Source organism: Chrysemys picta, chromosome 4 (genome assembly GCF_011386835.1).
Source record: "Chrysemys picta bellii isolate R12L10 chromosome 4, ASM1138683v2, whole genome shotgun sequence".
Classification (NCBI taxonomy): domain Eukaryota; kingdom Metazoa; phylum Chordata; order Testudines; family Emydidae; genus Chrysemys; species Chrysemys picta.
Window position 1 is genome coordinate 15,768,098 of NC_088794.1, and position 16,475 is coordinate 15,784,572.

The 16,475-nt window shown below is 41.9% G+C and overlaps 1 protein-coding gene across 2 annotated transcripts in view; it reads right to left on the reverse strand.

Annotated features, from left to right (window-relative positions):
• Positions 1-2,134, reverse strand: part of CAMK1G (calcium/calmodulin dependent protein kinase IG) — a 34,674-nt gene extending 32,540 nt beyond the window's left edge. Inside the window, exon 1 of one of the 2 annotated variants that reach the window (XM_005303580.5) lies at positions 1,918-2,134. The gene's annotated coding sequence lies outside the window, so the exon portion shown is untranslated. The remainder of the gene's footprint in view (positions 1-1,917) is intronic. The other variant, XM_005303581.5, reaches the window with a different exon arrangement.
• Between the last annotated feature and the right edge of the window lie 14,341 nt (positions 2,135-16,475).

Consider the following 16,475-nt stretch of genomic DNA (forward strand, 5'->3'; position numbering starts at 1 on the left):
GCCCCAGAGTGGGGAGCAGTGGCCTAGGAGGCATTACTGTGAGCTAAATACACTGAATGTTTATGGGGTGCCAAGATATGGGGGCTGGGTAAGTACTTGACAAAGAGCCCATCTGCCTCGTCTCATGGCAGAACATAGAGACTTTCAAAAGTCTTCCTCCCCCCGGCCAGACATTTACTAAAGAACTAGTCTCACAAGGATATTGCACACAACACAGAAGCCTTGCAAAAATCCCTGGACGACTCCGACCTGCGGCTGGCGATTTATGCAATTCACCTATCTTCACTCTTACCTTGTCCTCCACCCTTCCCTCACTGGTCTGTTTATGCACCTCTTGTAATTTGCCCTAATCCTAGAAAGTGGTGTGGCGTGGGACAGAGACTGTCTTTGTTTTACTTAGTTCATTCAGTGCTTAGTGCAAACCCTGACCTTGCCTGAGACCACTACCGCAATACAAATAAATACTTACTAATTCTACTCACTTGTTTGTGTTAGTTTTATTTTTCCATGGAGAAGTAAAATATCATGGTAAAAATTGGGCAAGAAGATTTTGTGCTTGGCCTGGCATATTTTTCTAACGATTTTGCATATATGTGTTATATCTATATACTTAACATACACTTATATTCCTTCTGTCAATGTCTTCTTGACACTCTATTAGTATGTGTATTATCCTTTTGTTTTCTGTGTATCTTCCATTCGCATCAATGGAAAACACACAGGGAAAGAAAGAACAGGAGCAGAATAGACTCAATACGTGCTTGGAAAATACATTCTTATAGAATCCTAGATGTCAGAGTGAGAAAAGACTTCTATGTTCATCTTTTCCATACCCCTTTGGCAATGCAAGAACAATAGGCGTTCTTTTTATTTTCAGTATATTGAGTTTGCATAATAAAATGGAAATACTCATTAAGTAGTTACTGCTTGTAAAGGCTTTTGAAGTGCTAAGTATTATTTTAATGTATTTAGCCACCACACAACAATGAATTAATTAACCATGCAGGACTGTATAATATCGATCCCTTCTGCTACTCCAGGCTGACAAGTGTCTGTGTTGTAAATGACAAATAATTTCAATTGTCATGCCTAACCTTTTTGCTCTTTCAGAGACTAGAGCAATAACCCGGACTGCTGCTTTGTACAGTCTGATCCAGGGAATGACGCATCACTACTTAGAATTTAATGTGTTGTTATGATCTTGCTTAAATATTTCCCTGAGAAATTGGTTCAGCTTTCGTATCACACAGCAGCAGATCCATCTGCAGACATTCTTCTTCTGAATTTCCTTAGCAAAACTGCCGTAACACTTGATTCATAATCTTGCGACAACAATGCATGAGAGGGGGGAAATGAAGAGTGGTTTTATCTTTAGAACAAAAAGTACATACAAAAGAGGATGGGGTGGGAATACAGGGTCAAAAGGATTTCCTTTGTAAAATGCAACAAAATAATTGTTCTGCATGTAAATGAATGAACAGACACAGACAGTGTTAGACACATTTAGGGGACAGCATAATGAGGAAGTGAACAGCAGAGAAACCCAGCTGTTATGCATTAAAACCAAACCTACATTAAACATCTTATATTCATCCAACTATGCTACTGATATCAAAGCAGTGGATTAATTTGGAGTCAGGGATGAACTTCTGCTGAATCACATTTTCCAGGTAAACAGATTAGTTTAAATAGTTTACAAGTAAAACTGTACCACCCATATTATATGAGGTCACATGTGTAACATATGCGAGCTGAGAAATATTAGATTAACCACCTCTGCAACGCTGTACTCCACTCCTTTTGTTATGACATAATAAAAGTGACCTTAAAACAGAAAATACTGTACAGAACCTAAAGTCTTGTGCACAGAACAGGCAAGGAAGGCAAACGGTTATTAAGAAAATATGTTTCGCTTACCCAAATGATCACAGATGAAGCAGCTCCTGTTCTGACTCCTGTTCCACTCCTACAGGTCTGCGGGGATTAGAGACTGGTCTGGTGCTAGCAATAAACTGAGATTAAAGGGGAGGAATGCAGGAGATTTCTTTCATGAGATGGTAACCAGGCAGCACTTAAAGGGGAGTAATTTGACTATCGGGATATGCTTGTCTGTGGATGTGCACCTCTGCCTCTCACTCTCTCCTCCCCCCGCCCACCCGCCTCTGGCAATAACAGTAATACCTGGCACCTTTCATCTGAGGATCCCAAAGCACTTTACAGACAAGGCTTACCCCACCTGTGAGCTAGGGATTGGTTATGATAACAGCAACAATGCCCTTTCTCAAGGAAAGCACTTCCTATCAAAACATTTTTGCGTCGAATGCAAAGTAATTTGATTTTCTCAAATACTCGGCTTCTCAGTATACAAATTTGTCAGACTTTCTTTTGCATTACATTGGAAATGTTCAGAGAGAGGCAGTGGAACCTAGTGGACAGAGCACTGTACTGGGATTCAGGGGACCTCTGTTCTGTTGCTGGCTCTGCCGCTGATCTGCTGGGTGAATTTGGACAAGCCTCTCTGCACCTCAGTTTCCCCATCTGTAAAACTGGGCTAGTGATGCTGACCTCCTTTATAGCGCACTGAGGTCTCTGGCCGTAAGTGCTATCAGAGGAGCTAGGTATTATTATTGTCAGGGACTCTGAGCTTCTTGAAACCAGCCAATGTTTTTTGTCTAGTTTTCAACAGTACCATGTTTTTAGCTTCCATATAGTAAAAAATAGGAAATAATAGTTGCTGTTTGAGTGTTTTAAGATAGTTTAGAATATTGTGGGATGGCTATAAAAATAGTATTGGCAGAAATGCCAGCTGAGTTATACCCTCATATAAGATAACGGGCTTGCATGAACAAACAGGGTATGATTCAGTGCAGAATTTGATCCGATATCAGGAATAAAGCAACACTTAGTCAATACAGGATAATCACATTATTTTCCTTGCTTTACTATTGTTTAATTCAAAGATGAACCGGGAGACATCAGTTTAGTATTCTGCATTTCACCTGCAATGACTATTGGTATTCCAGTAGCATCTGTATGCCCTACACAGAATCAAGGCTCCATTTGTGCTGTGTGCTGCACAAACACATATTAAGTTACAGACCCTGCCCTAAAAAGTTTAACAATCTTCCCTTTACTTGATCATGCACTCTCCTGTCTGTTGCTTTTCCTGCCCCCACAACACGAGTGTCACACTTGTTTTGCACATGCGCAAAAACACACACACACTGAATGCTAGTGCAAGTTATACTATCCTGCCTCCATTTACACCACCATTTGCTCTGCCACTCAGTCTGGGAGGAAAAACAGAGGCCCAGACAGATTTGCCCAGGATCATGTGGCAGGTCGGTGGGCAGAGCTGGAAACAGAATCCAAGTCCCTGGCTCCCAATCCCAATCCATGCGAAGACTAGCCCACACTTCTTCCAGCGTCAGAAGAGGTCAGTTCCGTTCATTGTGTCATACACAGAATACTGAGGGGCAATTCTTCAATGAGACCATGAATTCTATTCCTCTGGAAGCACATTTCAACTTTTTTCCCCACACTACAGAGCAAATATTTCATCGGCAGAAATTTTAATGTTAAAAAAATATGCTGGATTTATAAGAAAACGTCCTTCCTAGCTCCTAGCTCTGGACTATATAAATGCCAGAGGATTCTCATTGGGCAGGACTCTGGCTCAGGAATTTGCATTCCAATCTAAAACAAATGGCACTTCAGCCTATAACTTTGCCTCACAGTGATAATAAAGAAAGATGGATTTCATAACAAAAATCTCCAGCCTGCCCGGGCACAGAGGCTGTCTACATTATCCCCCTAAATGTGTAAGTATATGCTGCCCTCTAGTGGCAGATATTGGCCATGTTCCGATCAGATACATCAGTTAAAAGCCAAGCACCAGACCTCTCAGTTGGTTTAAATTGGCCTAGATGAATTTATTCCATGAACAGCTGGCCCAAATGTACACTCCTTGCTCATGCAAAACTCCCATTGAAACAAAAGAACTGCCAATTTTCATATTCTGTTCCTATCCTTCATCTTAGTTTTAAGGAAAAAGATCAATTGTATTTTTTCATCATTATTAATGGTCATTTATCTCTGTCGCCTTCACTGCTCAGCTCTTCACCATAATTCCCATTCTGGTCTTATTATAAATCTGTTCATGCATTTAGTAGTTTAAAATTCATTTCTGTAAAGAAAAATAACAAAGCAGAGCTTACCTAGAATTTCAATAGCAGCAAAGGAATTACAGTTTTCTAGTTAAGACACTGGATTGGGATTCAAGCAATGTGGATTCATTTCCCATCTTTGCTACAGTATTCCTTTGTGCCCTTGGGGAAGTCACTTATGTCTGGGCCTCAGTTTCCCACCTGTAAAATACTTCCTTTTTCTTGTTTGTTTAGATCACAAGTTCTTTGAGGCAGGGACTGTCTGTTATTAGTGTATGTACAGTGCCTTGTACAATGGGATACAAGTCTTGGCTGGGGCCTCAAAGAGCTACTAGCATATAAACAATTAATAATAAGCTTGCAGGGTACATCAGATTGGCACGAAAGAGGAGCATAGTCTAGCATGGGGCAAGTGTTCCAGGTTCAGTTTATGTCTGCTCCCTGGAAACATTGCAGTCAGTTAATCTGGGCACTTCACTTTAATTGTACTGCATTTATCCTGCACAGATGGATAAAAAAATACATTCTGCATGACACTGCTCAATGCTTTAGCCCCAGTCCCACATCGGCCAACAAAATGCCCCATTCAGGAAACAGTCTTGTAAGCCAAGACCCTGATTAAGTAGGGGACAACCTGGGGAAAAGGGAATGCTTAACCATAGCCAAACTTGAATAAGACACTCAGATATCACAGTGATGAGCACCATACAAAATGCCTGAAGGAAGCTGGTGGGGCAACTCAGAAGAAACTGGACAAAGCAGCAAGGTCTTTTATTAGGAGCAACTCTTTATAACCGTAATTCAAAGCAAGCTACCATACACCACAGGAAACATACCTCCCCAGCTTGGGTTTCAGCTCCCCTCCTCTCCCTGGCTTGGAGGAGCAGCTTCCCCTCTTTTTTCACTGGGGTGATGAGAGTTCCTCCTCTTGATTGACTCTAGAACCACTTCCCTTGCTTGCTGGGGAATTGGTATTGATTCTACCCTGTCACAGACTGATGGCTGGAGCGCCTTGTGCCTGGGCATTAAGGCAGCCAGCATTTGGTTAATGTCATGACAATTAAATGTGAGTAATTTTTTTTTAAGTTTACTGCTCAGAATGACCCGATTGCCTTGTGAACATGGTTGAAAAGTAAGCAACGTGAAAAAAATAATCAAAACTTCCTGCACTGCGATCTTTGGCTTTTGTGTGATATTTACTGTATTCAGAATGGGAAACAATGCAAAGACCAGAATAGCAGCTTTAGAAGGAGCATGACTATACTGAGGGGAGGTTAGAAACAGCTATTGAAGAAAGTTGATCGAGCAAAGAAACAAGCAGAATGGCTCTATTTAGACTCGGTAGACAAGAGCCATCGAGTTTTCCTGCACCAGCTGTATTCAGAGTTTGGCCTTCAGAGAAGTATTGAGAACAACATCAATAATCCAGTGGAGGCAAGAGGAATAAAAATTTCCCCATGTGCTTTATTGTGAAATAAATTTATCAAGATGGTGCCTCTTAACCCTGCACCTTAGAATTCTGGGAAAATAGGCTATTCAATTCAGGGCCACTCACTGAGTGGTAAATGGATTTGAATAAAACTAGCAGTTGTTAAAAGAAAAGCCAGTGCTTCTGCAGAGGCATAATTTAGAACATAAGAGCAGCCATACTGGGTCAGACCAATGGTCCATCTACTCCGGTATCATGTCTTCTGACAGTGGCCAATGCCAGATGCTTCAGAGGGGATGAACAAAACAGGGCAATTTATCAAGTGATCCATCCCCTGTCATATAGTCCCAGTTTCTGGCAGTCTGAAGTTTAGGAATACCCAGAGCATGGAATTGCATCCCTGACCATCTTGGCTAATAGCCATTGATGGAACTATCTTACATGAACTTGTCTAATTCTTTTTTGAACCCTGTTATGCTTTCAGCCTTCGCAACATCCCCTGGCAATGAGTTCCACAGGTTGACTGTGCGTTGTGTGAAGAAATGCTTCCTTATGTTTGTTTTAAACCTGCTGCCTGTTCATTTCATTGGGTGACCCCCTAGTTCTTGTGTTATGTGAAGGAGTAAATAACACTTCCCAATTCACTTTCTGCACACCATTCATGATGTTATAGACCTCTATCATATCCCCCCTTGCTCATCTCTTTTCTAAGATGAACAGTCACAATCTTTTTAACCTCTCATCGTATGGAAGCTGTTCCAGACTCCTAGTCATTTTTGTTGCCCTTCTCTGTACTTTTCCCAATTCTAATATATCTATTTTGAAATGAGGTGATCAGAACTGCACGCAGTATTCAAAGTGTGATTGTGCCATGGATTTATATAGAGGCATTATGATATTTTCTGACTAATTATCTCTTCCTTTCCTAATAGTATCTGACATTCTATTCGCTTTTTTGACTGCCACTGACATTGAGCAGATGTTTTCAGAGAACTTTTCACAATGACTCCAAGGTCTCTTTCTTGAGGAGTAACAGCTAATTTAGACTTCATCATTTTGTACGTATAGTTGGGATTATGTTTTCTAGTGTGCATCACTTTACACTTATCAACATTGAATTTCATCTGCCCTTTTGTTGCCCAGTCACCCAGTTCTGTGAGATCCCTTTGTAACTCTTCGGACACAGCTTTGGACTAAACTATCTTGAATGATTTTGTATCATCTGCAAACTTTGCCACCTCACTTCTTCCAGATCGTTTATGAAATTAGAGCAGGCTGATTGGAGAAGGGTTGTATCCTTCAGCATATTCCGCAACGAACATCAGGAAGAACAATAAACCATTATGGAGGGGTAAGAACATATAGGGGAGATTGAGAAGGGAAGCAGTCTGGTTATGCTCTCAGATCCTGATCCTGAGAAGGGTCAGCTCCAATGCCCTGCAGACAGAAGCTGCTCCTAATAGTCAGCACTTATTGGACTAAGTCAATTTACACCCGCTGAGGATTTCCCTACACTTCAGCTAAGAACAGGGGGCAGCCCCTGCAAAGGCAACAGAGCGGTGCTGATTTACACCAGCTGAGGATCTGCCAGGAAACATTTCTGTGGATTGTGGGAGGAGGAAAGAAAACAGAGAAACACCATCTAAATGTTGCCAGGGAGACGAGCAACAGGGCAGCAAGATTTTTTTGTCTTAGGGTGCAAAAGAAAAGAATAGAAATGAAGCTAGACTTCTCCAGAGCACAATCTCAGCACCATTACCCTTAGTTGCTTTAACACAAGCTAAACTCAGTTTCCAGGATTCAGGAAAATAAGTGATTCAGGCCAATACCTCAGCAGTGCCTAAGCACCTGCATCTACCATTGAAGCCAGTGAGACGTTCAGGAGGTTGGTATCTCCTAGGAATTGACCCAGTAATTATAATGCTTTGCATTTCCACAGTCCACAGTTAATGGATCTCAGAGTGCTTTACTATCACCAGTTCATTGACCCCGATGATGTATCATTTATTTCTACTACACTATTATTTCTGTGGCATCACGGGAACCACAAAGGGCAAACATATCAGGGGAGAACACAAGATATTCACCACAAACTCAGTTTTATACATGCTAATTTATAGTAGGCTCAGAAGTTGTGTGCACACATGGAATCACAACTACTGCATGCTCAAATGAAGAGTTAGACACAGGTGGTAATTTCACATGCACTGTGACCACAGCTGCAAGCCCAAATTATGATATTTGTGCTGCAAATGAGACACACAATTGTAAGCACAGTTTATGGATGCATTTGCATGCCTAAACTTCTGCATATCAGATCCAGACCCTAATAGAAAATCTGCACTATTCCTCATTTCAAGTGATTAACTGTTAATTTAAGTGCCCAAATGCAGAATTTGTGTGTCATATTGAATTCCCAAGTTGGAACACTGAATCCCCATCAACAGGGCACTCCAGTAATGAGACTGCAGGAAACAAGGTTTTATAGATTGCTGTGAGAATTATCCATCAACCACATTTAAAGCGTTGTAATTTTGCAACAAAAGAGACACCACTCCAAAACTGTGTTTTCTTACAGCTGACTGATTTTCTAATCATCAGAATACAGGATTGTTTTTAATTAGTCTGATAATTAGGCCAAAGCCCCTCACAGCTTTGGTTATTATCAATATGTATGATGAATGCAGTAATTTGCAAGTGAGGAACCTTAGTGGAATTCTTATTTTGTTGTTGATGTCAGTTTCCCCTGGAAGCCAATCTGAATTTGAATTAGCAAAATGTGTAATTGGATGGCAACATCAGTTAGCAAGAAATATCACCACTGATAAAGCAACTGCTCTGTTTATCAAGAGGATTTCTACTAGGAACAGTCAAAGGCATATGGAAAACAACTAGAACCCCTCTCCCCCTAACCCGCACTGGTGAGTCTTTGCCAGAACTTGAATGAAGAACAAATTCCCACAGGAACTAAGGTCCATCCCAACCTCTGCCCGCCCTGCTCCCAGTGCCAAGTACATGTCTTTGACCTGTGTTCTCTTATATAAACACAGAGAAGTGTGGACATTAAAAAAAAAAATCAAACCCTACACTGCTCACACAGTCCTCCCCACCCTGGGAGAGGGTGAAAGAACGCACCACACATGACAGGTGTTAGTCACGTTGTTCACTGCACAACTGGAAGATACTCAGATATCACACTGAGGAGAAGAACCTATAGAGACTAGAATCAACCCCCAAAACTTTGAGGTTCACAAGAATCTAGATAAACATCTAATTTTCTCTAATTTCAGCCCCTCTGTACTTTTTACACTTGTGGGTTGTGGATGGAAGTAGAAATATTGAAGGAAACACACAACCCTCTGCCCCACTGTACACAACTTGTGTGGCTTTATGTGTAATAGGAAAAAACATTTCTTACCGCACCCCAGGATCTATACAACACTCTGAAATCTGGAGAAATTCAGGTCTGGGTCTGAATACCATAGCTGGGTCTCATCTTTAAGGGCAATGCTTTAGGCCCAGGCAGACAGCATGTACACATGATCTCAAGCAAGCAGCAGGAGATATGGAGGCATTACAGGCACAGTCCAAGAGTCTCCATGTTCTGTAAAGAGCAATGAAGCCCAGCATGACATGCAGGATGAAGATGTGATTTGGAAAGAAGACTGTGTACAGTGACAGTTAGCTGAGGATTCCTGTTCCAATCACAGGTCCCTGGTGCTAATAACAGGACTCAGGGAATCTTGCATATTAGGGGAAAATATTGTCATCTCAATCATCATTCTGAAATTGGGCACTGGTATAAATTACTTTCCTGGCCCTATAGGCCCCACTCTCCCAAGCAATTTTTATTCCTGTACTCCCAGCATGATGGCAGCTTACCCTAAACAATCTCTGTGTTCGGTTGTGACTGTGTGTGTGTGTGAGTGGGTGGGTGCTTTCCTTAATTAAAATGGCTGCTGAAAGTTGCTGGTTTGATAGCCTTGAAGACTACAGTCCTTTGTTTATTCACAGCACCAGGTCCAATCCCTGCACACGCTGACCCTTGCCAGCACCTGCAAACTTGACCCAGAGGGGCATGTGCAGAGCTGAGTCTAAGGGTTTATCTACCTGACGGAGTTACATGGATGCAAGCTGCCACACTCATGTGACTTACCCTGACTTCAAAATGGGTAAGTCACTTCAGTGCAGCACATTACACTGAGTATTACACATTGCACATCCGTGTAGCGATACGGTTGCAAAAATCTCTAATGTCGAAAAATTCTAAGTCGTTTCAGTATGCAGAGACCAATAGAAACAGCAACCAGGGTACAAGACAGCAGGTCACAGGAGTTTCTGGGGGATTGTTGACCTGGAGCTAAAGGAGGGTATTTTAAAGCAGGAAAACTGTAGGTTGGCAATTTGGAATGCTGGATGTGCCATGGGATATTTAGAAGCCACCAGAAACCAGGACCAGAGTTTTACATTTCAGCTGAGAAACGTTTACTGTTAGGATGGAAGACTAACAAAATTATAGTAAAGCATGTTTAGCGAAGAATGCCGCTATACAGTCAGTGATCAGATGGTGCTGTTATAAAATTGGCTGGATGTTCACTCTATGTCTGTCATTGGCAGACTGTTTTAAGGACCTAGCTAGATATCAATCTCCTGGGACATGTTCCATCTGCAAGGAGGCTACATCGCTTTGGGATTTGCCCTAATGATGCTGCTGCTACAGCTGATAAACAACACCCCCAACAACAAGAGAATAGCCTCGACCTGCTAAGATGAAGGCACCTTGAATCAGATAAAGAGTGTGGACAGACAGTGCCCTTAACATCAGGCTGGGGGGTTGCTTTGGTGCTAACCCAGACAGAAGAATCACCAACGTTGTTGCCAACCCTGATTTTATCACGAGTGATACAATATTTGGAGTCGCGCTGAGTGAGCATCTCCACTTTCATAGAAAGAGAGGACATTTCTGGCCCTTCTGCTTGCAGCAAAGAGCTTGAATATGTGGCCACCCAAATGCTTAAAAAACAGAAGGGAAATAAAAAGAACCCACAAATTTATTCTTTTTAAAAAGCCCAGCACTTTTGGGAGCCTGACTCTGAAACAAGTAATAACTCTTCCTGCAGTACTCTACTGTATCTACACATCTGACTACCAACCAGCACACCCTGCCGGGCTGGTGAGAGTTGGTGGGATCAAGGCATAGGTCGTTATCATTATTTAGCTGTAATATTACAGAAAATCCCAGCATGGTGCCAGCAGAGAGCAGTGTAGTACAACCAATGAAAGGACCGTTTTGATTGAGGCAAAACATTTTTTTTTTATATGGACCTTTAAAAGCAGGACATATGGGATTTCTAAGGAGTTGGCAGAGGGATTTAAATGTTTGGATCAATTCCTCTGAGCTAAATTTAATTTAATTATGTGCTCCTTGCAGAATAAAATGTTGTAATGTTTTTTATTTTCCTTAGTGGTTGGCTTTTTCTAATAGTGAAACTTACATAGCAATTATACATATCTCCTTATTCTCAGAGATCAACGAAATAGTTTGTAATAACTAGGAATGTGTGCAGTTACTAGCCATGCTTTAGAGGGACTAAAAAGCTTCATTTATATACATAGAAGCATCTATAGACTACATTATGTGATCAGATCCTCAGCTGCTGTGTATCCACACTGATTTTCTCAAGCTTAATATCTGTCCCTGTAATTTTCAAGGTGCTGTTAAGCAGTTAATCCTTCCCCCAGAACTAAGAGGCAGGGTGGTAGGTATTACTGTACCCATTTTACACATGGGGAAATTGAAGTAAAGAGTTGCAAATGCAAAATGTTAGGGTCAGGTTGAGTTGCTGTTCAAATTCAAGGCCCAAAATATGTATCTATCAGCAATAACAACAATGCACAAGAGCTTAAAAGAAGAGAAGAATCCATATATGGAAAACTGCAGGAGGAATTGAGAGGCAGAATGTAACATCCAGAGGTAGACGTCAGCTAAGGCACATTGGATATTGCCATGACAGTTGTGAAAAGTGCTTTCACAAGTGAGATCATGTATTTGTTACGGGTGGTGAAAGCCCTTAGATGTTACACAGCTTCTGAAAGACCACACTTCCCATTGCAGCAAAGAGCCCCCTAAGCAGTATGGAGACCGTAATACTTCATTGGGGTCCATCCTGCTGATGGAGTCACCTACACCCATCTCCTGTTGCAGCAGAGTTTTCCCTTTAAAGTCAGACATGCATCAGAGGGGGATATTGATAAAGACACCGTGTGCCTCTGAGAATTGTATTTGGATGTATTGTAAACAGCAGGATTGTCTACTTCAGTGCCCAGTGGATACACATATGGAATCTTCTGGGAAATCTGATCCCTGCAAGGTTCAATCACATTTGCAAATCCTTTGCAGAGTGTAAAATACAGCAGAGTCCCCCCAGGAGCCCACAGCTAATTGTGAGTGATAATGTAAAAGTAAAATATATACTCATGATGTTTATGAATTAATTACTATTGCTAGAAAATTGCTAGTAATCCAGGATCAAGGGGAAGCAAAGGAGGGCACTGTTCCTCCCAGAGGCAACTCTGGAGTCTGCTATATCTATATCTGCTATAACACAGGAACAAATCTACACAGACACACCCCTAGAGCCCCGACCAGAGGTATTCTATCTGCTACCCAAGATCCATAAACCTGGAAACCCTGGACGCCCCATCATCTCAGGCATTGGCACTCTTACAGCAGGATTATCTGGCTATTTGTACTTTCTCCTCAGACCCTACGCTACCAGCACTCCCAGCTATCTTCGAGACACCACCGACTTCCTGAGGAAACTACAATGCATTGGTGATCTTCCTGAAAACACCATCCTGGCCACCATGGATGTAGAAACTCTTTACACCAATATTCCACATGAGGATGGACTACAAGCTGTCAGGAACAGTATCCCTGATGAGGCCATGGCGCAGCTGGTGGCTGAGCTTTGTGTCTTTGTCCTCACCCACAACCATTTCAGATTTGGGGACAACTTATACCTTCAAGTCTTCGGCACTGTTATGGGTACCCAGATGGCCCCACAGTATGCCAACATTTTTATGGCTGACTTAGAACAACGCTTCCTCAGCTTTCGTCCCCTAGCGCCCCTCCTCTACTTGCGCTACATTGATGACATCTTCATCATATGAACCCACGGGAAGGAGGCCCCTGAAGAATTCCACCTGGATTTCAACAACTTCCACCCCACCATCAACCTCAGTCTGGACCAGTCCACACAAGAGATCCACTTCCTGGACACTACAGTGGAAAATAAGTGATGGTAACATACCAGAAACCTATACCAGAAACCAACTGACTGCTATACTTACCTACATGCCTCCAGCTTCCATCCAGGACACATCACACGATCCATTGTCTACAGCCAAGCCCTAAGATACAACCGCATTTGCTCCAATCCCTCAGACAGAGACAAACACCTACAAGATCTTTATCAAGCCTTCTTAAAACTACAATACCCACCTGGGGAAGTGAGGAAACAGATTGACAGAGTGAGACAGGTACCCAGAAGTCATCTACTACTACAGGACAGGCCCAACAAGGAAAATAACAGAACACCACTGGCCATCACATACAGCCCCCAGCTAAAACCTCTCCAGCACATCATCAATGATCTACAACCTATCCTGGAAAACGATCCCTCACTCTCACAGACCTCGGGAGGCAGGCCAGTCCTCGCTTACAGACCGCCCTCCAACCTGAAGCAAATACTCACCAGCTACTACACACCACACCACAGAAACACTAACCCAGAAACCAATGCCTGTAACAAACCCCGTTGCCTACTCTGTCCCCATATCTACCCTAGCGACACCATCAGAGGACCCCACCACATCAGCCACACCATCAGGGGCTCATTCACCTGCACATCTAATAATGTGATATATGCCATCATGTGCCAGCAATGCCCCTCTGCCATGTACGTTGGCCAAACTGGACAGTCTCTATGTAAAAGAATAAATGGACACAAATTGGACATCAGGAATGGCAACATACAAAAGCCAGTAGGAAAACACTTCAATCTCCCTGGACATTCTATAACAGATTTAAAAGTAGCCACCCTTCAACAAAAAAATGTCAAAAACAGACTTCAAAGAGAAACTGCAGAGCTACAATTCATTTGCAAATATAACACCATTAATTTGGGCTTGAATAGGGACTGGGAGTGGCTGGCTCATTACAAAAGCAATTTTCCCTCTCTTGGTATTGACACCTCCTCCTCAATTATTGGGAGTGGACCACATCCACCCTGATTGAATTGGCCCCATCAACACTGTTTCTCCACTCGTAAGGTAACACCCTTCTCTTCATGTGTCAGTATATTTATGCCTGCATCTGTAATTTTCACTCCATGCATCTGAAGAAGTGGGTTTTTTACCCATGAAAGCTTATGCCCAAATACATCTGTTAATCTTTAAGGTGCCACTGGACTCCTCGTTGTTTTTGGGGATACAGACTAACACAGCTACCCCTCTGATACATGGAGTCACACTGCCTTCCAGGTTGCCCCTGGAACAGCACGGCTCATGTTCCATTCAGTGCTCAGGGCTATGCCAAAAAGCACAATTTAGTCTTAGTAGAGAGACAAGGTGGGTGAGGTAATATCTTTTATTGGACCAACTTCTGTTGGTGAGACAGACAAGCTTTTGAGCTTACACTGAGCTCTTCTTCAGGTCTGAGTGTCACAGCTAAATACAAGGTGGAACAGATTGTTTAGCATAAGTAGTTATTTAAGTCATGTTGTAAGAGACCACTCAAGGTGAAGTGGCCTGTTTACAGCTCTGCAATCGTAGGACAGAAAAGGGAGGGTTAATGGGTTACAGATTATTGTAATAAGCCATAAATCCAATGTCATTATTAAGACCATGATTTTTAGTGTTTAACAAAGTTATGAATTTAAGCTCTCAGACTCATCTTTTGAAACTGTTGTGCATGTTTCCTTTGAGGATGAGGACTGATAAGTCAGCCATAGAGTGATCGTTATGTGAAAAGTTTTTGCCCATGGGTGGAGATGGTGCTTTTGTCTTTTATTAATTTCCAGTGTGAGTTCATTAGAGAGCATAATGGTTGTCTGGTTTCACCTGCGTTGTCATTATTGGGTCATTTAGTGCACTGGATGAGGTACACCACATGTTGGAACTTGAAAGGCGTGTTGCAGGGGAGGTGGGGGAAGTATTGATCACCATAGCAGTGGAGATGTGGCTGCAGGTTTTGCATCTGTTGTTCTGGTAGGGTCTGGCACCTCTTTAAGTAGGTGGGTCCTGGTCTATGGGGAGTTTGCTTCTGGAGTTGAGCTTGGTGAGGCTGGGGTGTAGTTTGAAGGCCAGAAAAGGGGGTTCAGGAGAGATTTCTTTCAGGCTATTGACCCCATCAAATACGAGAAAAGCAAGGACAATACTCTCAGCAGTCACTGTGATCAATGCTATTTTGCCCATAACACTTCTCACTAGTTCTCTCTCACCTCAGTCTGCTATCCTCCAGTTCTCTGATGGGGTTGTGACTGGATTCAGCTAGGACCCACCAAAAAAAGTGAGTTGGATGAACCTTCAGTGAAGCTCCTTCTACACTGCAAAACGTACTGTTCATTTTACATGCCTCAGTTACCGATGAATTCAAATGAGGATTGTTCCAGTAAGATGCATGTGGAGGAAATGAAGGCAATTTTCACCACAACAGACTATCCTTCCAATTTCTGAACCCCAAAGCAACTTCAGTGAGGCGCATAACAGGTATGCAATCTATTAGTATCTGATTTTTAATGATATATTAAGAAAATAGTCTAATTATATTTTTTATTCTTTCATAACTCCCTGACCTACACATTCAACTCAGTTCCCTTCTGGAATTATTCCCAAGTGAACCATTAATCTTTTCTAATGAACTTTATCAATTCCAGGTCTTTGAATATTTATACACTTGGCAGACAAGGAGCAGAAGATGTATTGTGGCTCTCTGATTTAATAGTTGGTCTTGCTTAGCTGTCTATGCTTAAAAAGCCTCCTTATTAGTAAGTAAGATACCAGACACAGTGAAATGCAGCCAGAATGGGAGGCACTGAGAAATAGTTTAAATTCTAGATCCAGTCATCACACTGTAGACATTTCTACAGATTTATGAATATGCCATAGACAGAAATTTCTCAAAGTGTCAATGTTTATTTTCTAAAGTTTGATCCAACTCCTACAAATTATTTTCTAGCCATATAAATAAAACCTAACTGGAATAATCTTCTGACAGATTTTGGAATGCAAGATTCATACAATAAACTTTTTTCATATAAGTGGCACTTATACATAAGGTATTTTATGATGGCCTTTCCCTAGGAGACTTTAGATTTCACCTTTAAAATATAGGACATGCAATTAAGGCTCTGTTCTTGCTGTAGAACAATAGTATGTGAGCAGATGCTCCTAGAGAATATCCCTTAGATTTGGGGCAATGGTGTTTATTCTTGGCCATAACCCTAACAGCATGGTGTAGGAGGTACTGCACCGCAAGGTGGCAAGAAACTCCATTTTTCAAAGTTTAAATTAGCACCTTCGTTTGAACAATGAGCATGATCAGGAGAAGTATAGAGAGACACTATTAGCAGCCTTCAAATATTGTCCTATGAAATTAATGAGGGAGGTTAGTAATAATCACAGTGGCACTGAGATGCAAGGCAATTAGTCACAGCTACTCAGAGAAGAATTGTGTAGATGTGTGTGTGTCTGTCTATCATCAGGAAGGTGAGAGGAGCTCAAATCTTTTGCATTGAATGTAAGTGGTATTGGGTAACAGAAGAACAGACAAGTGGGTTGTTTATTAAATTTTAATAGAACAGAATCTTTTCCCCTGA